Source organism: Chaetodon trifascialis, chromosome 7, assembly GCF_039877785.1.
Source record: "Chaetodon trifascialis isolate fChaTrf1 chromosome 7, fChaTrf1.hap1, whole genome shotgun sequence".
Taxonomy (NCBI): domain Eukaryota; kingdom Metazoa; phylum Chordata; class Actinopteri; order Chaetodontiformes; family Chaetodontidae; genus Chaetodon; species Chaetodon trifascialis.
Window position 1 is genome coordinate 14217355 of NC_092062.1, and position 26589 is coordinate 14243943.

Genomic DNA, 26589 nt, shown 5'->3' on the forward strand with positions numbered 1-26589 from the left:
GACATGCACACACACAGGGCCGCTTGGCAGATTCTAAGTTAATTAACTTCAGTTTTAAACATGCTCAGACCAGACGCTCTTTCTTTCTAGCAGTTGGCCTTACTGTTTCATTTATTTTTAGCACACATACATTGACAAGATTTGAGAGGGCCTACATTGTATATACTGGATATGAGGTTCGGGACTCAACGTGAGATATCAATTCCAGGACAAAGATGAGTATAAATCTAAGGACATATTTGGAATAATCTACTATATCTACTACCACAAGAATCAAGCAAAACTCCATGTCTAACATAATACCTTACATCACTCTGGCTTGCATCTAAGTCATCCAATTCACATATTAAATCTCCATCAATCATCAAAGTTACACAGGAACACCAGGAACACTGCGATAGCCAATCAATCAGCAGAAAGAAATTGACTGTATTATCTGAGTGAAACATTTTTTCATCCTCTCCTTTCAGCTTATCCATCCTCCACAACATGAGAGCTGAAAACATGAGAGGGTGAGTCATTTAAATATCTAAAAAAGTCAAAGCAGAAATCTAAACAGACAAGTCAAAATCCTCATCAGTGAAAGTCGGATTGGCTGCAAGATGAGACTTGAATGAGCAAATGGCTCACAAAGGGGGCTATATTAGCACTTCAATGGTGTTGATTGATTTATGGGGGGGTGGGGGGCATCACGTTGAATTGACTCTGAGGGCACATACACACGCACATACATACACACTCAGACATAATGAACATTAATCAAAGAGAGCAGGCAGTAATCAGACAGAACTTTAAGAGGTTAGCCTGCTAGTGCACAGCTGTGCCATTCAAACCAACAGTCATCAGAAGCAGACAGGCTGACAAAAAGCACAATCCCTCTGCACTCACTCGAGACCAGTAAAGCTCACATGTAGTTACAGCCCAGGATACGCTCATACGAGCGATCCTGTTTACTGTTAAACCACTTCAAACGAGCATGCTTAGTGTGTTGCAATATGTGTCTAGTAATGATTACAGTCCAAGTGTTATTGTGAGCTCAGGCTTTTAATGGTGACTGAGGTCTGTGAACTAAGAGCAGTATAAAAATGGCAAAGTGGCTGGCGTATGCAGTGACACTTTATGAAAGAATCGCTATCTTACAGTATTTAAGACCATGACGCAAACACACAAATGTGAAAAAGAACGGATAAAAAGCGCATGTGACTTCACGTGGTGTGTGTAGATGGTGCTGGGGGCGTGTTGGCAGGCTGAACCAGCTCTGATTGTGGGCTAATGGCACAAATGCAAATGAGGGGCCAGTCTAAATGGCTTTAACTTCATTTGAATATGCATTATACCAGCCTTTGTGTGTCTTTGCGTGTACACAATTTTGAATGTGACTCTGCATGTGTTCAGAAACGTGTGTGTGTCTGTGCTGTTTGACTTTATGTGCACTGCCCATGTGTGTTATGAAGCTGATTTTGCATATTGTGAGCTCTGATCTGCTGTCTAAACAAACAGGGATACAGAGACCAGTATGCCAGGCCGGTGCATGTGTTGTTTCCAAATTTGCTGTTTAAATACTGTGAATGAGCTTTTCTAATGGCAAGTAAAGAAGTGCTTCATAGAGTGTGTGCGTGTGTGTGCATGTATGCAAATGTATTTGTGTTCAACACAAAAAAAAGTGATTACTTCACTGTGTGTCTCTTGTTACTGTGTGTTTGTGTTACAGCAGATGCCAGGCCCTTGGGTGGCATATGGCTGAGTGGCAGGGCTATCAAATGGCCAGTGTTGTGTGCGTGTGTGTGTATGTGTGTCAGTGTGCATGTCCATGTGTGTGAAAAGCCACACGGCTGGGGCTTGAGTAGGATTTGAATGTTCATCCAAAATTAGACCCTCTATATTCATCACCTCTGACACACACACACACACACACACACACACACACACACACACACACACACACACACACACACACACACACACACACACACACACACAAGCACTTCTATGTTTGGCACAGAGGGCTCTGCTAATTTGTACACAGAGCAGACGCTTGGAGCTACTGTATTCATTAACACAAATGCGCGCGCGCACACACAGATGTACAAACAAGCATATAAAAAACACTTTCCTGAACATAAACACACAAACATTACACAAAAATTCCCAAAGACTGATAGATTTCACTTTTGTACAACCAAAAACATGCACGCAAAGTCTAGTGATAGTGGTTTGTTAATGCAAGAGTCGCAGCTATTTCACTATCCCAGGACATAACAATAAACTGTTTTTCCTGAGGTTTTAAGTCAGGCTGCATACTGTCTGTCTGCGCTGAGATAGCTGCAGTTGCATGAAGAGTGAAAGTAAAAAGTGGATTAATTCCACACGTTACATATGTAAAATATGATCTGATGTTTGGAACAGCAACAAATGTGTGGTAAATATATGAAGTGCTGTCATGTTATTTTATCTCATAGTGCATAGTGCAACCGTAACACCAAATTTCTCCTAACTGGAAACAAATTTTCAATAACAATATTTATGTGTTAGACTCATTACTGTTTCAAAATAACACCTCGGATAGCAGTGCACTGAATGTAATCATCATCATTATACTGAATGTAGTTTAGTTGAAAGCTCTTTCTTTTCCCAGAGTGAAAAATCTCACTGCACATTTAAGATGTTTTCAGACTTGTGAAGGACCCCATGGAATCTCCAAGGACTCAAAGCAACTTTTTATCTGTGCCAATGCTAAAAGACAGTACAGACAATACCAACACTATGCTAAGCAGACGCCATAATTCAATATGATGACTAAACATTGACTTCACAGCACATGGCCCTGCAGGGTCACAGTGGGAATTCATTGTGAAACTCCTTATGCATTACCTCACAATATTTTTTGCAATCCACTGATCCACAGTTAATGTGTTGGTCCAGTTATAATGCACTGTCAGTTTAGGAAAAGGGTGTGCAAATACTAACAGAAATGAGAGATGATATGACACTTTACATTATGCATTTATTGCTCATTACACCTTTCAAAAGGCGGAGCTCTGACAGTGAACAACCTCTAACTGCATGTGAGCACAGCTGGAGCTGCTCTGCCTGGCTGTGGCGGTTGGTGCTGTGGTTGTGGATATGGTTATTGCTCAGACTATGGCTGCCATTGTGGTGTTTAAGAATACAGTATCTTCAATACACTACTCAGCCTGCACAACCATGTCAATTCACAGCACAAAAACAACTCTTGCATGTAGCAAGTGTTACACCCATTATAAGCTCATTTGCCACAGCCGTAATTGTAACATGCAGAGCACAGCTACGCCTACAGTCACAATCACAGTGTCATCCAACGGCTGTAGTTATAATCACAGCTACAGTCTGTCTCAATCAGCCTTGGCAGCAGTGGCTGAGAGAGCGGGGTTAGCATTGCCGGACAATGATAAAGACTTGCGCCTGAGCAATACACAGCTTAGTGTGCACATATCCCATGATACACTCAGCCTATTTCTCTAAGGATCAAAAGAAATCAAGAACATATTGCGAGGTAACGCAAAACTTATGCAAAGGGTAAAGGAAAGAATTAAAAAAAAAAAAAAAAAAAAAATCCACCTTGACCTTCTGGGGGCTCTGTAGACAGAGGCACACCAGCACATGAGAAATATCTTTTTTGGGCAAGCTACACAAGAGCAGAGCGTAGCAAGACATGCAGAGAAACTGAATGCATAAAGGAGACTTGTAATCAGATTTCTCTATGAACTATATACTGCGTGAAACCCTGTGTACATGAATGACTTTCACTGCATATAGTGTACTTTAAAACAAAATAAATGACATTTTAATGCCTTGAGAGGCTGTTGTTGTGACCTTGTTTGTCTGAACAAGTCCATGTTTGCCTCTACTCACATCTGTTAATGGACACTGGGTACAAACATATCAACGTGCAAACTGGCCTGTGGTGAACTTGATACATAAACAACCTTACTGTATGCACCCAATAAAAGCCTATGGCAGTTTTGTCAACTCCATATACTAGCCTGCTAATGGGCACACACTGTCATGCTCTAACGTCAACAGACATATACCCATAAACAGGTCAAAGCAAGTGAAAATGACTCCATACTTCATTAGATTAATTGAGTAGCCTCGGTCCTCCACAAGCCCTCCACACAGTTATCAGTTTGATCCATACTAGCCAGCAAAGGTTATTCACTCATATACTGTATGGTACATTAGATACATAAACAACTTGTGTCTTAAACAAAGGCCTGAGGCATCCCATGCACCACTCTGGAAAGTGTTATTTACTCATTTTCCACAGTTTGCTAAAAAACTGTTCAAAAATACAGTGCAACCAAAAAGACTGTTTCACCATATGAATATAGTAAACAATGTAATATGTAAGCTGTACAAACGTATAGTCAGTTATATCACTATAATTAGTATATACTTGGATATTTAATGTTGCACAGGGGAACCAGTTATGCATATTGTCAAAGCCAACAGTATACAAACAGCACACAAAACTGGGCCAAAAGTTCAACAGCAGTTCAGCTACAATGCAGTTACATGGCTATGCCTTCATATATGATACATTAAAGAAATGAGGCAGACATCCACAGCAAAAGCCTTAAGCACTGGTTGTCAGTGCACTCCCAGCAAACTAAGGTTATTCACATTTTATATGCGCTACATTGGATACACAAACAGGGCTAAATAGAAGCCCAAAAGCACAGTTATTGCCTCCACAAATAACAAACTTCATTTACATTATCTATAAATAACAAAACTGACAATTTACCCCACAGTTAACGCATAACTAGCCTGTGCCCTGAATACCTCTCTGAATTATCATACAGCTAGTGCCACATGTGTAAAAGGTTACGCGCTTATCAAAGGACACAGCATTATCCTACAGTCTATACCGCTGTTGCCAATGGGGAATTAAATGCACTGGTTGTCTCAGCTTAGCTTTAGCTCGAGGTCTTGTTGTCACTACATGTGTTGTCCTGATGAAAAAACACTCTCCAAACAATGTGATTACAATGTGGCCTTGCAGAGATTTGCACACACACCGCCTCGGAGTACAGCAGTCAAAACGCACTAAATACTCTATGCACATGCATGGAAAGACATGCTTTTGTGTCAAAGGCATATCAACCACATGTGCAGTCATACGGACACCTCATATATACACACTGACTCACACACAAAACCCAAAACATAGAGGGGTTGAAAAAATGCACATTCAAGAATGCACACAAAAATGTACATACATCTCCAGACGCGCACACACGAAGCGCTGTAGGGACACTTTGATTTAATTTGTTTATGCTGGAGTTCCTGGAAAAGACTGTGCTCAAGGCAGCACATCACTTCTGCATGAGAGAAGATGACTGGAACTGGTCTGCCTCGCTCTTATTTCTGTCTCTTCTTTCTTTTGTTTTCATCTTTGGTTATTCTCCATCTATGGCTGCCTTTCACACAGGCCTGCTTCCAACATGAACTGCAGCCTCTGTTTATCTTTCTCCCTTTCATTTTACATCTTTCTGGCTCTCTTCATAAATGAATCATTAAATCTCTGAGGAGGTGCAAGGTCGATGAGAGAGCTGGGGAGGACAAACACACATGCGCACACATATGTCTTAAGCTATACACATTCTGTATGTAGAAATAAAAGATAACTGTTTATGGGAATTGAGGCCAAATGCCATTCGGCAATGCTTCAGTTACAACACTCCCAGGTTGAGCCTGGAACAGGTCACTGGAGCACAACAATGAGCCAACATGACCCATAGGACTGTGGGTTTGAGAAAAACCTGTGAAAACAAGACTGCATATTATATACTGCATGCATGTGTGTGTTCTACTAAAGCTTCTAAAAGGAAAGACTTCATCTGACTTGATTTTTTTTCTTTCATGCACAACATACATTGTATTTATAGATTTAGTTCTTAGCTCTGTTCTTAAGCTCTGCAGAAATGAATCAAAAACCAGCCTACCGTAAAAACCTACCTGTGCTGCCAAATCAGCCTATTTCCAGCCCATATCATTCAATTTCTGAAGCATTTTGAGGGGATAAAATTGATAGACTATTGACATAATGCCAAATGTGTTTACAAAAGAAGGTATACATTAATTTTGATGTTATTACAAAGTTGGCCTTTTTTATTGTCAAATGTTAATGCAGCAGTTGGACTGATTAAAATGGTGAGCTCTGCACTACAGTATATCAGCTATGTTTTTTTTCTCCTTTGTTTCACACACACACACACACACACACACACACACACACACACACACACACACACACACACACACACACACACACACACACACACATATAGTTTGCACTGAACCTGCAAAACCCAGTGTGAATACATGTTTATATTAAGTGCTCTATACATTATGGAAATTTATACCATGGTCTGGGTGAATACTCAGTTCTGATTGGCTGCAGGGTGTCCATTAAAAAGTGTTGTAGGACACCTATAAGTTCCGGTCAAATAGCCTAATTGTTCTAAATTACTGCATTGGCTCAAACGCTAGTTGGTAACCGTGGCAACAGAAACTCAGAACATACGTTAACATACGTTATTTCACAGTTTATTTATCACAACGGCAAGACAGAAACAAAATTTCGCATCATCCTCTGGACACACACAAGCGGTAAGACGTGCACTTGCCCTCTGAAATGATACTTTGTATCACGTGACATAAAGCTAAGCAATCATCTCACTTCCCTCCACTGATTAGGCCTAATATAACAGCTGCGGCTGACCGAGTTGCAGGTTCTGTGGTTCTGTGATTTTAACGGTAAAAACAACATTAATGTATTAATAATTGATTTAATATTTATTTCTTTAGTAAGTGACCATGGTATAAGCGGGATAATGCCCTTTGAGGTATCCATTATCAGAAATGAATGGATGACGCGGAGGCGTGAACCGTCCGATGCGATTGTCCCTTACATAACATTCAAACCATCACTAAGTTTAACTACTACTACTACTACTACTACACACACACACACACACTTGTTGTGTTTTTATCACTTGTGGGGACATTACATAGACTTACATTCATTTCCTGGAGCCTTAAATCTAACCCTAACCGTAACCACTATTTGCCTATTCCTAACCCTGTACCTAACCTAACCTTACCTAACCCGTAACCCTATCCTCAGTCCGCACCCTAAAATCAAATGATTTACATTAGGGCAACCTGCATTTTGTCCCCATAAGGCAGGTGAGTCCCCACAATGTGACTGTATAAATCGATTTTTGTCCCCACAACGTGATAAATACCAGGTCTCTCTCTCTCTCTCTCTCTCTCTCTCACACACACACACACACACACACACACACACACACACACACACACACACACACACACACACACACACACACACACACACACACACACACAGGTGGCCGTGGAGCGTTTGATCCTCCCTGCTTTCTTTCAACAGAAGTATCATGTCATCAAGTTGTCTGACGAGCCCTCAGGGTTCGGCTCCTTCCTTTCAAAGCAAGACTTATTTTAATATGACAGAAATACATGTGACTGATAGAGACAGATGATAAAGAAAGAGAGAGAGAGAGAGAAACATAAGTACAGGTAATTTGAATTGAAAATGGGTGTGGTGTGCTGGTCTGCTTCGGTTATGATAGTTGATTTATGCAAATGATGTAAAATGTGTGTCAGATGAGTATGCTAATTAGGTAAAGAGAGAGTAACCTGAGGGAGGAAAACGTTGAGTTAAGAAAACACTGTCCCGGTCTAAATGACCAGGATATGTATTCATTTACAGAGAGGCAGAGGTCACTTGTCCCCCACGAAGTGACCACAACCGTTCCGGGAAGCCAATAATTAAACTGCAGACTCCCGCCTTTTTTACAAGATATTGTGTATAAGCAACAAGGCTCCCTACAATTATTTCCTGTGTTCAAGCCACAGAGTTTGACAGTATGGATGAACTGATGGCAGTCTAGCCCCTGAGCTCCTGCTCTGTTTGTACAGCAAATAACAATGTGAACTAATGAAGTACTTATTAAGTGCTAAAAAAATGATCAAATTGAAAGGTAAAATTCTTTTGCCCATTAAGCATACAGGCACAGCCAAACACACACACGCCACACGCATACACACAGCTGGATGGTTAAATGAGATCAGAGAGCAAAGAGACAGAAAGAGTAAAAGCATTAAAACCTTTGTGTGGACACTGGACGCAGATTGAAGTGTGGCTGGTTCGCTGGGACTGATCTCCCCAATAACCTGTGTTTACAAGATCTGAGCAATAATTAAGTTAATACCGTAAAGATGTGAGATGACTTACAACAAATACCTTATTCATGCCACAAAATACACATGTTGATAAATTTCAGCTCTCTGTCAAGCTACAAGATATGTCCTGAAACATCATTTTGCAGCTGCATCACGCAGTAACATTTCTGATGCATGCAAAGAATCAAAACACCAACAAGGAATCAACCAGGATACATGCCTCAGTTATTCATTACAATAAAATTACAATCATGGGATGATTGCCTGCTTTAGTCATAGTAGCACTATTAGTGCGGATGAGAACATACCAAATGAGTAGCTGTGAAAGAAAGCCTCTGAGCCTCACCTGTGCCCATTTACCTTATTTGCTTTTTTCATGCATGAAATACAATCACAGATGAAAAAACAAGGCACTGTAGTCAAAAGAAAGAGAAAATCCCTGATTCTTTTTTGCTATTTAATGGGCTTAAAGTCCAGTCTTTCACTGGCACGACTTCAAACAACTGTAACTCGCTTCAACAAGTCTGGGCTCTCATATATCAACACTCAGAGAGACGAACAGCAGTGACGGGCAAAGAAAGGAAGGAAGGAAGAAGAAAGAGATGAGCAAAGCGAGGACAAGACGCGGCAGCAAGAAGTGGCAGACTGGTGAAGACGGGAGACAGAAGTGCTGGTCTGGGTCTTCAATCAGTCGAGACAGCAGTCACAGTCTTTTCATCCAATCACGGAAAATGTATGGACTTTTGAAGGTGAGAAGGGATGTTAGATGATTGGGAGGGAGACACTGCTAAAGAACAAAAAAGGGCCATCAGCTGCACTCACCGGGTTACAGCAAGGTTCAACATCCTGGAAAACTTCAGCGGGGCAAACATTTAAATGCTCTTTAGATTGATTGGTCCATCTGCTCCACGCACCATATATGTCTCTTTTCACCACGGCATGTGTTACTGCAACACGCTGCCTTCACATCTTCCACACAAGCTCTGAATATACACCAACTAAAAGGGCCGTTAACAAATCGTACAATATAAACCCAATCAACTGCTCCTGTAAAAAGCAATGGACAGTTTTTAACATCTACAGGAAATGTACATCAGTTTGACCTAACATGCTGTGATCAGTGTTGGGAAGGTTACTTTAGAAATGTAATTGGTCACACATTGGTATTTTTTTACCTTGATAAAAATGTAATAAGCAATGTAACAATTTTAATTAAGTTTCTTACATTTTGATTCCAATTCTGACAAATGTTTTAAATTGCACAGTAAAGCTGGGTGACTGCAGTTACATGAATTTAACTGTAGATTTTTCCTCAGTTTAGCATAAAACATTTTGATGTTGACAGCTTTTTTGCTGCTTTTTTACTGGAACAAGAGAGCCAGTCAAATACAACACAACATTTGAGTGCACAATGAATGGAACCTGTCTACATCGAGGGTGTGGTTGAAGAGACTTTTTTGCTCTAATTGAGTGAAATGACCTGGAAATGGTGGCAGCCATGATAAGAACTGTTCCATCCCACAATTCTTTGCAGCATCAACACTTAAAGTGACGCACCATTCGGCCGACAACAAACTACGTGTCACGTTACATCCACAGCCTGTATCTGTTATAATAACCTCAAAGCACAATCAAGGCACAGTGAGCTGTGGTTCTATATTTAGAGGCTTATAATGAGATAATAAGCAATATATTAGCCACAACACAGAGGTCTTTGAAGAAAAGAGTTATGAGACTTTTTAGCCAGATGATGATGTTTGGGGGAAGATGTGCTTTGAGTAGTTAATCTTTGGAACATTGTAGATTCACCACGGCAGACCCACATCAAACATCCACTGTGTCATACATACAGAGACTAGTGTAAGAAGGTATTTATGCACAGTGAACAGACGCAAAGCAACAATTTGAATGTTGTTTTCTACATGGAAGCTTTCCTTTTACTGAGAAGAATACATTCAACTATAATCCCTTTGTATTAAACCAAAATTTTGATTTGTATGGATTACAATTACACATTTTTGGAATTTAATTACCAGTGGCAGGCCTTTACAGGCGCATGATAAGCTAATGTCATTATCATAACATCAGAGACATACATGAAAAATGAACATAGATGAACATAGATTGAGTTTCTCTCAATCACTGGTTATAATGAATAATCAAGATCAAATTTGTGTCAGGTACATTGAGGGGTTTAGCATTTCTTCCTTTGTCATATATGAAAACATAGTTAATGAATTGAGAATTACTGGGTGAAAAAGTTAAGGTATAAATTCAGCATTATAAACCTTAAGAGTTTATATTTCAAGTTCAAGGCCTTTCATTTGTGCTATCATTAGGTGTGTGTTACAAGCAGGAGGGAATTTACTTTCGACAGGAGACCTTCATTACTCACAATAAGACTTACCTCGCTACCCATTTAATCAAAATGTCCTGGTGAACAGACGTTCCAGGTGAATGTTTCCACATTGTAGTTCATTGTATCCCTGTAGCTGGTTTGCCACAGCTTTTCTATCCCTGCCTCACCTAGCGAAAGCCTGTTAATTACAGCTATTTATTAGCCCCAAACAGCCAATTAACGGGCCTTCAACACAACCAGCAAACAAGCTAATCTATACGCAACACATTGAGAGCTGACTCCACCAAAGATTATGAAGAAAAATGAAAACGAAAGCCACAGATGTGAATAGGTGTCAAATATGAAAAGAACCTTTGTTTTCTTTTCTCCTGTTCCATTCCATAAATATTCAGTTCATTCTTTTGTCCGGATGTGTTTGTTTTTGTCCTTTTGTCTCACTTTCTCCTCTTTACTATGTTGAAGCTCAAGCTGTTTTTCCCCCTTTATCTTTCCTTGATTCTCCTCTGTATTCTCCACATATGTCCAAGGTGTTTTAGAGAGCAGTGAGCAATGATGTTGGTCTCTTCATATCATACTTACAGCAGTGCTATGAAGTGGTAACAGTTACTCAACAATTAAAGGACAGATGGGTAAGTATTTCATAACTTCCTGATTTTGCTAGTTTTGCAAAGAGGGCTGGGTTTTCTGTGCCATCTTCCAGAACCAGTACATTTCTCTCTTAAATTCAGAAAAATTACATAAGCAGGAATCTAGAGCCCATAAACCAACCACTGTTTGGAATTTTAATTAAACAAGTTCTTGATATGTAACCACTACATCCTTATGGCAAAACCTTTGGAACTTGAAACCAATTCAATAGCATTTAAAAACAAATTTGTAAAAAGTTACTGATAAAAAAGAACATTTCAGAACAGAAAATGGTCTGTAAGACCACTGAAGAGGTTAAGGGAGCACAGAGGAGCATCTAAAAAGGACTAAAACATTTCCACCTTAAGAAAGCACCTGCAGTATTGTGACATTAATGTGGACTGCAAACAACTTTTAGGTGTAAGAATCAATCCCTTCACATTAGACATCCAGCAAAGGGCTAATGATTCAAAATGCTCAGAAACAAGAGAAACGTCTACTATTTATGGATAAAAAGTTGCACTTGCAGACACACACAAAATACATGCAGCCAGTTAATGTATCACTCACCCCCCCTGCTGTGCCCCAGTTTTTGTAACTCAGCCATAATGAGAATAAAGCCTTTACAGTAGCGATCCCACATTTGGACCTATGCACACAGCTCATTTACAGGGCCATGTGCAGTGTGAGTGTGTCTGTGTGTGTGTTTGCCTCCTTTAAAAAATGGGTACATCCTGTGTGTAAAGTCATTATTCTCCAAGTCCTGCACTACATTAACATGCATGCAAGAATCCTGAAAAAAGGCAGCTTAAGGCAGGAAATCAAATAATGTGAGAAATAAAATGTTAAAGTAAGACTCGACTCTGGTCAGCAATATTTTTTGAGACTGAAGTTGTTGTCTTTCCTTTTGTCTAATACATACTAGAGAGCCATACTAAATTGCTGAATACATACTGTATATCCCATTAACCCCCAATGTGATGGTTGGAACTTCCTCTCTGCAATGTCGTCAGATGGTAGTGACGATGATGATGACGCAACTTGCAGCAAGTCTTCCAGGTTTGGGTCAGTCAGTCTTGAACAAAACTGAGTCTTTGCAAGCGTCAAGAACAGCTCACTGTAGTCAGCTGTCCCAAACAGAGGTGCAAACTTCAGTGCATGTCTCCTCAGAAAGGGCAGAAATACAGTTTCTAGAACTGGAGCAGAGGGAGGCTGGTGCAGACTTGAGCTTGTTGCTGCTTTGCAGCTCAGTGACTTTGTGCTGTTGGTTGTCAGGCGCATCAGCTGGTTCCACATTAAACAGTGTAGCAAATGTGCTCCATTCATTTCCTTTACTTTTCATGTTGTGAAACCTCTCACTAAATGCCTGAAGGAGTTTTCACACTCAGCAGCATATTCAGATGTCATAGCAGCTTTTGTTCTTGCAGTGTAGGGAAATGTGTTTCCTTTTTCCAGTTGCACTTGCACAATTTCACTTCAAATGTTTTCACATTTGAAATGAGGAGAGCTGAGAAGCTGCTGAAGCTTGAGGTTCAGCTCTGAGAGGTACTTGGTAATGTCCTCCATGAAGGCCAAAGAACACACACTTGCTATCACTGAGTTCCCATGTCAGGTTTTCTTTCACTTCTATGAAAATATTCCAGACAAACAGACACTTTGGAATGTTATTTTGTCTGGTACTAGCAGGTCCACAGCAGCAACAAGGCACTCCTTCACCAATTGTCTTCATGAATGAGATTTCTGCTTCTTCTGCTTATTGTCTTGCTCAACACAAACCTTGCCTGTCTCTGTCAGAATGTGGTCTTGTGAAAGCTGCTTGTTGGGCATCCAAACTCAAACTTCAGTTTAGAAGTGAATTTCTGAACAGATTCCTGCTTCAATATACTTGTAACTGGCTCAGGAGAGCGATTGTCCACTTATCAGAACATTGGTTTGATCCCTGGCCCATGCAGTCTACATGTTGAAGTATCCTTGGGCAAGATATTGAACCCCAAATTGCTCCGAGTGCTGTGTCACTGGTGTATGAGTGTGCCTGTGAATGGCTACCCGTAATGAGCAGGTGGCACCTTGTGTATGAACGGGTGAATGCTGACATTTACCATTCTTGGACACAGCCACCATGTGATTCTTTCTGAGCTCCTGCGTGCGCAAGAGCAGGTGAGGTTACTTAGTGACTGCTGACTTAACAGATGGAGGACGGATGAGGATTGAAAAGTCAGACTGATGTTATTAGCCTCTGGTGGTTTCCACACAAATGAAGAGATTGATGGGTCAACCTGACACTAAACCTCTTTATCTTGGGAAGAACATCGGTGCAGGGATTAAGAGCTCATCCAATGTCAGTGACATTGAAGAAACATCATCTCTGTAAAAGATACAGAGAAAGAAATCATATCCCCACTGACACACACACACACATTGGGTTAGTCAGAAATGGGACACATTTAACAAAACTGACTTGATTTTCACTTATTTTCTTCTGAAAAGTGAAAGATGGAACAACAGAATAGCATAATATTAGCAACCTTTAAGGCATGCTTCAAATGTGACACACATTTAGCATATTGTGCTATAGTGCCTTTAACATTTTAAGATTTCTAAGGTAGAGTAATTGACAAAATAATAGAAGACTTTAAGTTTCTTTGGACAAATGGATAACCTGAAAACAGATAAGAGCTCTGCAGCGGCTGAGTAAAATCAATAAGTAAATGCAAGATTTCAAGCAGTGTTTACATGTAATTTACAATGGACGATAAGCTCCCAACAGATTGTTAAATGAGAAACTAAAGTAGCTAACAAAGGAATTGGTGTAGTTTACATCTATCAACACAAAGGGAATTAATCCCGCAGAGATTGGCTGAGTTGGTCCTCTGTCTTGACAAAGTGTGTGCGACTGTGAGTGTTTGATACTGCGATAAGTGAGATTTAAATGGGAAGGGTGAACGCAATGGCCAATCTTGAAACATCAATAACATGCACACACTAAATAAATCTTTCCTGTCCCTAGATCACTCCCTCTTTCCCCCGTCCCTCCCTCAGCTACCCTTTTATTTTTAGTTAGCAGTGTTGGTCTATCTGGGCTGCACATGAAATGAAACCTTTCTGAAGATGAGTTCCCTGAACAGCATAGTAAGGAAGGCTGGCAGACAGCAAAAGGAGAGAAATACAAGTCCAATCATGGTTTTTGCCTGTTGCCTGAAACCATGCATCTGAATTTCCATATAGATTGTAGTCAGTTTCTTTGAATCAGGCTTCTAATATTTCTAATAACAGGTTTGTTAAGCAATCAGGCATAGACAAACAATTACTAGGGTGATAAGCCTGCATAAATGCATATATAAAAATACATACATTTTAACAGTTGTATGCTCACACACAGCCAGGTTCAGTGATACTTGATACAACGACACAAGTCACACAATCATGGCAAACACATGCGACTGTACATGCACAGACAAATGTATGGAGACACACAGTACCCACATTCTGTGTAATCAGCTGTGATGATGCTGAACTGTGATGGTGAAATGAGAGTCCATCCCATACAGAACGACCCTTATTACTGGTGACCCTCTGTTAACGACCCAGCCAAGGGACAAGCAGGAAATGTACTCTAAACCAATAATCAGTGTTGATAAGGTTGCGAAGTTCCACTTGGCCTGAGTATGTGTTCACAGACCCAACAGAAAACAACAAATAATGTCACCCTTTTCATCAACTCAACCAATTTATTATCATAAAAACCTTCATTATGTACATGAGCAAAGACAAGATTCTAGTGACTCACAAGCTTTCTGGAGATCTAACAAGTAGCGAAGTGAGACCGAAGTCTCCACTTATCAGTCTTACTGATAAATGCTCATCAGTTTGATGAAGCTGCATTTCCTGTTCAAAAGAGCCTTTTGGTCATTACCGGTTGTTCCTATTCCTCCTACTAGGAGGAAAGCATAAGATGCTATACTTTATCAGGCCTGGAATTCATGCATTTTTAAGGCAAAGTCACTTTGGCCTGTAAAAAATGTGAATTTATTGTGTATTGCATCCAAAATATAGGACATCAGCGCCAAAACCAATGGTGCAATACGCGATAATCATTTTGTATAAAGACAAAACACTATACAATCAACAAAAAACAAGCAGTCAGTGTACTGAAAAACTGGTGTGAAGTCGATTAAAACTCTAACCAGAATATTTGACGTGTCCTCCTTGTGGAGTGGGAGAAATTTTGTGATGACAGAGACAATGGAAACATGAGATTATTTAGTGGAAATCTGCAACTTTCCTTTCAGGGCACAATGGCCAGTTTCAAACAGGGCATGCCTCACTGGCCAGGTGGTAGAAGGGGCATTATGCCACACCCTGGGGCGTCCACAGCACTGGGCATTTGGCCACGGTATATTTCCTGCCCTGCTTTATCGTACCCTGTACATCAGGGGTTGTCAAACTTATTACTCAAAGGTCTGCAACCAATTTTCATTCAAGGTGAGAGGCCTGGAATGACGGGCAAAAACAAAATAATATCGAGTCAGTGAATTAACGGCACATCTCTTGTGATTGGGCAACCATATTTATTTCTGGCTCAGAGATATTCTTATAGCTACATTTACACTAGTTGCAGAAATTGTGTCCTGAAGAAATGATCTTATAGCAAATTCTCTGGTGTAACCTTGATGTGTGATCTCAGCAGCAACAACATGAGAACCAGTAGTTAACACAGCCATGACATTAATGCCAACTATAGGGAAATAAGCCACATTAAAACCCCATTCATGTGGGGAAAGGATCGCTGTGAATGCTCTCCAGCTGTACTGCATATCTAACATCTCAAAGAAGTCATTGATCAATAGAAAATGTATTTCAAAATAGAAAAAACTAATAGTAGCCACTCACTCTTAGAAATTAATATGATGTGTAAGATTAATGCTATATTAATGACAGATTCCCAAAAAACATGGAAAATCAATAATAATTAGTTGCTGAACTAGAAAATGCTCTCAGATCTCCACAGAGGAGGCAGTCAGTGCTCGATACAAATCCATAGTTCAACTACCAATGAATGAGTTCGTATCTCAACAAAACACCAGCCAGCCTGGAAGCAAGTGGTCTGACAAGGGGTCCACAAGTGGAGAGGATGGAGCTGGGCAATAAACTATGAATGATGTACTTTTTGGCTTGTTGCCAGGGGTTGGCAAGCTAATCAACAATCACTCTCAGGGTGGACTGGACCTCTTTCACTGGTGAGTAACATTAGTGCACTGGCTTTAAAGCATGTGGGACGGATGTGACAGTTAATGACAACTGGTTTGTAGACTTGCTGTATGGTCTGGACCAAAGTCCGGACTTTGAGAAGTCCTGATATATGTGGTAGATTTGTTCTACAAACGAGAGAGATTCCACTTAGCCAGTCGAGCAGCTGCAGAATATAGAAGGTCATAAACACACATACCTTTTCCAAATAAGTCTGGATGAATGAGAGGACTATTGACGGAATCAGAAAGCATTCACACTCCTGTCTAGGAAACCATTTAGCCACACAGGCCCTTATATCCCTTCCTCATTCATTTCTCTGGCCCTTTCTCTCTCCCTCCTGACACACACTCCCTCCCACCACCCCTCCATTCAGATGTCAGTCACACAACACACTGTTCGAAAGAGGTAGCTGCAAACCCGTGGCCTCCTCTGTGTGTGTGTGTGTGTGTGTGTGTGTGTGTGTGTGTGCGTGCATGCGCATATGTGTGTGCATGTGTATCTTTCTGCGTTGATATGTGTGAATAACACACAGACTGAAGCCTCTGGCCCAACAAATCAACAATCAGCAATCAACAAGCCATTACAGCACACATACTACTTTGAGAAAGGAGTGTGAGCGAGAGAGAGGGAGAGAAAGAGCAGATATATCCTTTAGATTTTATTATAAAAGGAGAAAAAATATTTCAACAAAGCAAGCCAGCTGGGGCATTAAGATCTCAACAAATACACACACACACACACACACACACACACACACACACACACACACACACATATATATCTTCTTCTGGTCCAGTTTTAGTAAGTGAACTTATAAAACGTTTCTTTATATCAATCCCAACACCAATCCCTTTTTTCTCTTTCCTTTTTGGCAACACAACCTTGGGATCATGAAAGGAAGATAGAAAGATTTAGTCGAATGCTTCCTAATGTTTTCAGCAGCAACCTCCATTGCTGTTACTGGGTTAAATGGCTGTTTTCATGTCAGTGTAAAGTAACACTAGTTTCCACAAGTTAGAGAACACAGCAATTTAGAGATTAAAGAACGAACCACCGCATAAAACTGTGCATACTGAAGTTAGAAGATCTTTGGTTTGGATGGGAGTAACTCTGCTCAGGTGGTTTTGTTTTCTCAAGGTTCAGCATTTGTTGCGTCATAATTGAATCACAAACAGTGGTCCATTAATTTAACAAACTTGGCTCCTCAGAAAATGTTGGTTCCACACTTTCTAATGGCTTCATGTGATTGGCTGTGCATTATACAAGCTCTTGACATGTATCACCGATGACTGGCAGGTGATCTCTGATTTTGGAAGAATGAAATAACAGGCGTAACAGGCAAACCAGCTTTAAAGTAAGTGGTGTAAGGCGAACCTAATTTATGCGAATGTGAAGAGCTGTTAATGTGGATTTTGAAAAAGCAACATAAAGACATGGAAAAATCAACTGGTACACATTTAAAGATGCTTAAAAATCTTAAGTGTTAAATTTGAGAATGGACTTTGGTGTAGCATAGTCTATTTAGCTACATCGCCACCACCTCAAAGTAGCTAACTGAAGGGAAACACTGTGTAATGTGTGCAGATCAAATCTGTAAAGAGTACAGCAGATGTTGGTAACCTCCCTGAATTAAAAACAAAACCACAAAGCTGTTAAACAACACAGCAGCTCAGCAGAAGAATGCTACAGCCTGGCAGAGTTGTAATTCTTAATGTGTACTGTACTGTATGTCTCTAGAACAAATACAAGGTGGCTATAATGTGGTGTTGCATAAATTCAAACAAAAAATTAAGAAACAAGGAATATTTCAAAGGCAAATGTTTGTTTTGCACCAAATGGACTAATTATGAAAGCGTGTGTTTGTACTTTTGTGGGACCGTACATGTGTATGTGTTGTGCAAGTCCCTGTTGTATAACCTTGACAGATTGAGAGCATGTATACATGGCTATAGTGCTCTACTATACTGTTGCAAAAGAAAATCATGTTTTTGGCAAGCAGCATCACAGTGTGGGTGGAATATCAGTGCACACACATACATGTAGACACACACAGAGGTCTCAGTGCATTTGTTCCATTTCTGTTGCCTTTGATCAAATAGGAAGTGCAGTATTACACAGCATACTAGGATATTGCATGTACTGTATCTTAGCGTACCTAAAGCCAGAGGAATCTCTCAGCTGTACAAAATATGTCTTTTGTCTGTCAAGTTTGTCACAGAAAGGTCCTCTCAATATTCACCAGACACTCATCAGCCTCAGACCTGCTCTTAATTGAAATACTGAAGGAAAAAATGCAAGAGATCCCATAAAGGGAACAGTGTAATTCAGTAATTAACAAGAAAAGTATAAAACAGCTCATGTTTAGGACTTAAGAGTAGAGATGTGGATGTGTAATAATTGCTATCATTGTTGCCCGGCTCATGTTAAACCCTTTGTTAAAAATGAATGCAATTTGCTGTGTAGGCTACTGTTTTAGAGTGGCAAAGAACTGATTGCAGAGTAAACGGCCATTTTATCTGGATGAAACAACTTTAAAGTTGATTTGCTTTGGAACTTTTGATGCAGCACATTTCCCATTACCAAATGGATACACAAAGGACAAATATAAGTTTGCTGACACGTGTCTGAAGTTACACAAGTCACTTGTTTTTTATTGATCACTGGCTACTTGTGCAGTAAAAAAAAAAAAAGCTAAGTTGCTGTATGCTAAGTTGCATAAAGCTGTACAGGATGCTGCTGGGAAGTAGCAGGTCCTGTTTCGGGGCTAATAAATTATGTGATATCGGATCGGCATACAGACTCACATACTTGCTGACACCCGATCCAGCATTTTAAGGCTGTATTGGAGGTGTTTCCGATACTGGTATCAGTATCAACAAGTGTATGGAAGGACCGACAGTGGCTGCAAAGCTCATGAAAAAAAATGAAAGGCGCTCTTTAGAGCCAGTGTTTAGTTCGTCCATTCTGGGCTCCCTCTGTAGAGATAAAAGAGCTCATTCTAAGGTACTGAAAAAACAATTCTTGTTTTCAGGTGATTATACATTAATGAAAACATACTTACAAACGATATTATAGTGCATTTCTGCCACATTCTGCCAACAGATCCCTCTACATCTCACACTCCGGTCCTTTAAATGAATTATGTGAAATATAACAAACATAAACATACATCATATATAAGTCTTCAAAGTACACCCCTCTTTCATCCTACACCAATTGAAACCTGGACAATACAAATGAATGTAAATCCAAAGTTTGCTGAGACGTCTGAGTTGTATACGCAGCAGACCAAATTTGTTTTGCAAATCAGTCCAAGGAATAAATGTCTTTCCATTCATTAAATCAAGAACGGTTTCTATCCCAATAGCCGTCCATGTAAACCATCTTAAATTCAATTAAATCAAATAATCAACTTAAAAGTAACAACTTGTAATAATTTCCAATAAGAATTTACCTTCCAGCTCTTGTAAAGATTTTTACGAGACACTGCTGAAGCTGCTTGCTGTTGGAAGGTTTGTCACTTTGTAATGATAAAGTGATCTATTTCCCCATTAATGTGTCTTATGAACTCTGGATCCTGCAGATGGGCTCTATTTATTCTCCATATTCAGCAACTCTTTTTATTGCTAGACCAGATACTGAAAAATGATCTGATATCACTTTTTAGATTGTTGAGTTCAGATTCTGAAATAAAGGTTTATTCAATTCTTGAATAGCTCTCCTTGCTCTGCAAATAATAAGTACAGTCCTTCTTGGTTGGAAATAGTCATCTTGATGTATCCTCAAAGTTATTTGCTAAAAAAAGGTGTTTTTGGAGGGGATTAACTCTTTTTTTAAAACTGTGCTGGTCAGTTTTTATCAAAGGTATGATTTAAGTCGCTTGGCTATAGTGTAGAATCGTCTGAACTTTTGGAATTTAGTCTGGTTAGTCTGGTAGTTCCATAACTTCAAGATTATCATGTGTGGATTTCTGACCTTTCAAATTGTTGTTTTCCATTTTCTTGTCCAGTGATTCATCTTCAGTTACAATGGATCCCACTCTATGGTAAACATTTTCTCTGTTTAGCTGGAAGTTGTTGACCTGTTCATTACTGTCCTTTGTGTTCTCTGTTCTCTTGGTCTCTGGCCTTCAAGGGCATGGTTGCTTTGCTTGTCTGTGCTTCAAGTAATCGATAAACACAACAATTTTTAACAATTATATAGTTTACCTTCTTGCTTCCATTCAAATGAGTCTCCTGGATCTTTATGACACAGTTTAGGCACAGCTTTCCTGGAGCTCCTCGCAGGCGCACCTCTCCCAGTGCTCTACATCCACTCTGAAATGGCCTATACACAGCTCTGGCTGTGTTCAAAAACAAGCTGCAGTACGGCTGCAGTGTGGCATGAGAAATGACAAGACCGACAGAAGCAGGTTGTGTTGACTATGCTGGCTTAAAGGGAAAATCAATTAGGTCCCTGAGAACCACCTGGCACCTATGTATGCAGCACCCAATAGATAACTGAACAGAGAGGAATCATTAGCAAACCGTCTGTCTGGAGCTGATGGAGATGTGCAGGAACAAGGGAGATGTAAGCGTGGGTGGCGCCCCTCACTTTGGATGCAGTACAAATGCGTGTTTGGATGAGCGAGGGTGTTTATATCTGCTCATTCTCTCAGTATGCTACAAATGAGTAAGTGCATCAGCAGCTACTGAAAGTCACAGTGTAAACTCCAGCTGGGAGATATGGCATCTCCTACAATATATGTGTGTTTAGATTTCCTTTCAGGGAGTATATGACACATGCATACATAGACCACACCATATATCAGACTGTTTGTATCGCAGCGCGCTGAGAGAGATAAAACCTTGTGGTGAGATAGTGAGGTGGAGAGAAATGCTTTCCAGAACATGTCATACAGCAGCATTTCTTTTAGAAAGCATCCTAAATGAACATCCAAAACTACCACCATGATAACATTTTCATTCAGTCCATCATAATTACCACATTAGATCTGGCACAGTAGTTATCAGCATAAAAACTAATGGCAACATAATCAACTGTCTTTGTATGGTGGCAACGAAAGAGCTCAACTGACAAAACTGGAGACTTTAGATCCCTTTAAAGCCTTACATTTACATAATTTAAGACGTTTCCAGACATTAAAAGAGCCCTGATGAACCTGGAGAAAAGTGACTTTCAAAGAACAGAAACAGATAGATGGGTGGAGAGACAAGTAAAGAGAAATTACCAAATATTTCTGCCTCTTTTTCCCCTCCTTCCACTCCCTCCTTCTCTTGCTCTGAATAGTCGGTTAATTAGGAGAAAAGGAGAAAAAAAGTGCGGCAAGCAAATGTCAAGCTCGACAAAGATGGAGGTTAGCGTCTCCCGACAACGCGAAACAACAGCGGCTTAAAAAAAACTCATTCTACAATATAATAGTAATTAAAATTGCCAAAAGGGAAAAGAGCAGAATGCTACTTGTTTAGTTGAACAAACGTGTGGGAAAATATGAAAAGGGTGTTGGGGAGAGAGAGATTTGTTAGACTAATTAATATTTTGTCTTTTTCTTCAAATGATAAATAATTGTGTCAACTTCTATGAGGCGAACTGGGATTTCAGAATAGCTGAAGGGGAGAAGTTTGAGTGAAATTCAAGTTTTATTTTCTGCAAACGCTGTCTTTCTCTTGTTAGTCTTTCATTTCATTCAGCCACCTTCAGCTCTCTCTCTCTCTCTCTCTCTCTCTCTCTCTGTCTGTCTGTCTCTGTCGCTGTGTTGTGTTGTGTGGCTGGGCAGGTGCAGCGGGCCATGTTGACAGCTTGTCCCTCCTCTCTTGCCACAGGGAAAACTGTCACCCCTGTCATTCAGGCCTATGAACACAGCATGAAGAATGTCTGTAAGTGTCCATGTGCCTGTGTGTGTTCTCATGAGACTACGACAGTGTGGGGGTGAGAGGGGAGAGGGGCTTTATTAGCTCTGCCAGAAACAGCTGAATGCATGGACACACACACACACACACACACACACACACACACACACACACACACACACACACACACACACACACACACACGCGTTAAGTTTGCTGAGAATGACTAAAGCATGATGGGAGTTTCGCAACCTCCACCTGGAAGGGCAAAGCCTTCAGGGAACAAAACTTTACACCAGATGACACGGTGATGCAGCAAAGGGAGAGGGGTCTGTATGTATGCGCTGTGTTCACACACTTTTGTGAACTGCACACATGCACACACCTGCACAGGGGAATAAAGCGTGGCCACTGTAGAGAAACAATAGCATGACAAGCATTCCAGTAGCGCTGCGAATCACCTTTGACTTTCAGTAAAGCTCGCTGATGAATAAAAACAGGAAAAAATACTTGTAATGTGAACACAGACCACAGGCACACTACAGGCCTATGGGTGAGAGAATAAAACAGCTTTAAAAAATGGCCAGCTTCAAATCTCACAGCCTTTCAGTAACAACTTGAAGCTCAGCTGCGATCAAATATTGGCTATACTGGATGATCCCATATAGAAATGTGTCTGTGTGCACGTGAACAAATACAGAACTGTCAAACACCATCAAGCTTGTGTCGCCTGGGTTCATTTTTAATTGTAATTAAAACTTTCAGACATCTGGTCAGGCAAGTCAGGCACAGGAATGGTAGGAAATTCAACTATCTGACACTTAAACTCTGTCCTGGGACCAAAACAGGCTGCAGACCTGTACATGTCAAAACTACATCAGACATGTTTTAATGCTGATGTTCCACTACTCATGTGAGGCCCAGCCCGCAAAAAAAAGCACAGGCAGGAACCTGTACTCTGAAACAAAACACAAAGCACCAACGTGGGCTGCACAGTTGAGGCCTAAGACAGTCTATGTGTGTGCAGTGTCTGATTCTCAGTGTGTGTGTGTGCGCGTGTGTGTGTGTGTGTGTGTGTGTGTGTGTGTGTGTGTGTGTGTGTGTGTGTGTGTGTGTGTGTGTGTGTGTGTCCAGTGCAGGGCACTGGCCCTAGACAAAGTGCTCCGCCAGCTTTCTGCCCACTGGTCTTTTCATTGCTGATGGATGGGCCTTGTTCAGCACCATCTGGCTATAGGATATTTCACATTAATCATCACAAACACGCGCACGCACACACTCACTTCTGTCTCTTAAACATACACACACCAGATGAGTACAATTGTCTACATGTAAATGAACACCCAAGAAAAAAATCTGCAGTGCTGTATACAGAGGGAAAGAAAGAAAGAAAGAAAGAAAGAAAGAAAGAAAGAAAGAAAGAAAGAAAGAAAGAAAGAAAGAAAGAAGATAGGAAAATAAAGAAAGCAAAAACATTGACAGCCAATTTTTGTTTGTGTTTGAGCTTGCCATTTTCCACATTTGTGATTCAGAGCTAGCCATGGGAGATTAAGAAACAAGCTTGGTACAAGACAAAAAAAACAAAACAATTAGTTCATTTAAAAACATTGTTTCATTTGGTTGGTAGCCTGGAGCTATGGAGCAATAAAGCCTCACTAACCCACTGCCCCCCTCCCTGACTCAGTCTTTATTAATGACCTTTTCACACCTATAGGAGGCTGCGTATTAACAATAATGGCTGTAAAGACACCAATCCCTCCCTTCCCTCTAAATCTGCTCTCTCTGTCCCTCTCTCTTTGTCTGTTTCTCTCCCTCCAACACACACACATACATGCACATAAACTCAGTCACACGCACGCACGCACACACACACAGACGTGTTGGTAAACACATAATATCCTTACATAAACCGTAAGCTGAAAGGCCAGACACCCTGGGGAATTTAATGTAAAATGAGGGACATTATCAGACTTCATTTATTTCTATCTAAGGGCTATGTGGGCTTAATACAAGCTGATTTACCCTCAACATTTCCACGGTGGATGGACATGGGCAAGGACGGGCAGAACAGTGGTTGATCTGGGAGGAAGCATGCTTGACATTAGATTTATTATCATTAAATCATATCTCACGGCTATCTGGCTTTGTAATGAGAGGGGATTTATGTGCACATCTACACAATCTATGGAAAAGGAATAGGACCTACAGGAACATGGCTGTTAGTTGAGCTGAAGATTTACAAGAAACTTGCTTGACATGTTAAAAATATTTATGTATGCAGGCTATCAGATAGCATATAATAGGACGGGATTACTTTTGACACATTTTATCCACAATATATAGTGAAATAGGCAAGGTTATCAGTAAGTTAGCTGAAATTTGACTCTGCTGGGGATTAAAAACATATGATGTGATGGAGCAGTAATAAATGTGGCATATCAGAGCGGAGTAATCGCTTTTAGAGGTGCAATTTTATTAGCCACTTAATGTGCAATTTATATTTTAACATAATTGACGAAAATGTGTTTTACAGGATGAAAAAAGCTGAGTGTAAGGTACCACAAATAAATGAAAAACTACTATTAATGCGGAAAAAAATGGATTCACTGTTTTTTATTACTGGATCTCTAACACTGTCTTCTAGGAAAGGGCATTTCAGAAGGTCTGGAGCGCTGACTGCAGCCATGTTTCATCTTTAGCCTTAACTTTGGAGTGGACAGGGGCTTCGTCCCTGAGGGTCTCAAGCTGCAGTCTGGCACAGAGGGAATTAAGAGGTCTCACATCTGGCAAGACAATACAGTGCCTTTAAAGTGGTACTTCACACAAAGTCCATCTTTTGAGAATGAAACACCCACCCCGTGTGCCCTAATGCAAATAGTACACATACATACAGATGGATACTGAAGAAGTGGATTTTGCCGTAGGAGTACTTTAAGAAACTGAACTTGTATACCATGACAACATGTTAGGAAATGTTCATTAGGTGTCTGTAGTTTGTAACGTGCAACACATTCTGTCACACTCCATGGCATTTTCAGAAGCACAATTTAGTTCATTCAACAATCTAAACCTTGATGAGCATCAGCATGTTCGCAAAAACACACACGAACCAGTGACCATAAACAGATGGAAGAGAACAAAGTGTTCTGTAATATATGTGAGATTGAGAAGCTCAGCACAGCCGGCTCAATATGATACACTGTCACACAGTTGATTTCTAGATTCCTCTGGGAATCATACTTGAGGAGAAAGCATGTTCGCAAAAACTAAACATCTCATTTAGATATAAGTGTGTTAATATGTCATGAAGATATTCTAACTTGGCTCAAATCACAATCCCTGCTTGTGTTAGCTGTGTGTTTAAGCACTCACTTATGTGCATGTGTACTATTAGTACTGTGCCTGGATGTGTGTGTGATTCAGTGTGTGGGAGGCAATGATCCATGCCTGCCACAGTGAAAACGTGATCTCTCTTATATCCTTTTAATTAGTGCGTAACATATAACAGCAGCACCAGAGGCACAAACTCCTCCAGAGGTATAAACTCTGCAAAAAAAAAGCTTGGCCAAGTTAAAGCTTTGTTAAATGATACAGTGTGACACCTGCATGGCACCCTTTAATCACCAACATGTCCACAACATTCACTCTGCAGTAGCAGGCCACCGCTCTCCTCGTACACTGCTTTTTAAATACCTTACTGACCACTGTTATATTCATTATCACAGTATAAAACCAAAGTGGGAGATGCATCAAGCTGGGTGAAGCCGCACACAAGGACCAATCGCGGTCCAATATGTCAAAATCTAATTTTTCTTTTTCATGATAGTAGAAAAATGTGGTGACAGCGGTTGTCATGGGGTTGTCACTTTTAGGAGGATGTCTTTATATAACAACTTAGCACACAAACACACACACGCACATTGTTGTCACAAGGGTCTCATCATAAGCATCCTTGAAGAGAGGCATGTTCAGTCTGCTGTCAGATGTTAACCTCATAATGCATGAGCCCATACGCACGCAAATACAGGAATACACACATACACACACGGTTGAGGAGATTTATCTTCGACTTCAGAATTCAATCTCTCACACACACGCACTGACGCGCTCTCCTAGTGTAATCAGGAACAAACACTTGAGCCGTTCTCATCCACTAGATTGCTTACAAGAGGCGTCCATCTTGAGGAGACAAACAACTCATCACAGCCATAAAGTCAATGTGGTGATGGTGACCTA

The 26589-nt window shown here is 40.4% G+C and overlaps 1 protein-coding gene across 1 annotated transcript in view; it reads right to left on the reverse strand.

Moving 5' to 3' along the window:
• Nucleotides 1–26589, reverse strand: part of cdkal1 (CDK5 regulatory subunit associated protein 1-like 1) — a 230243-nt gene that overhangs the window by 31503 nt on the left and 172151 nt on the right. The gene's annotated exons all lie outside the window — the stretch shown is intronic.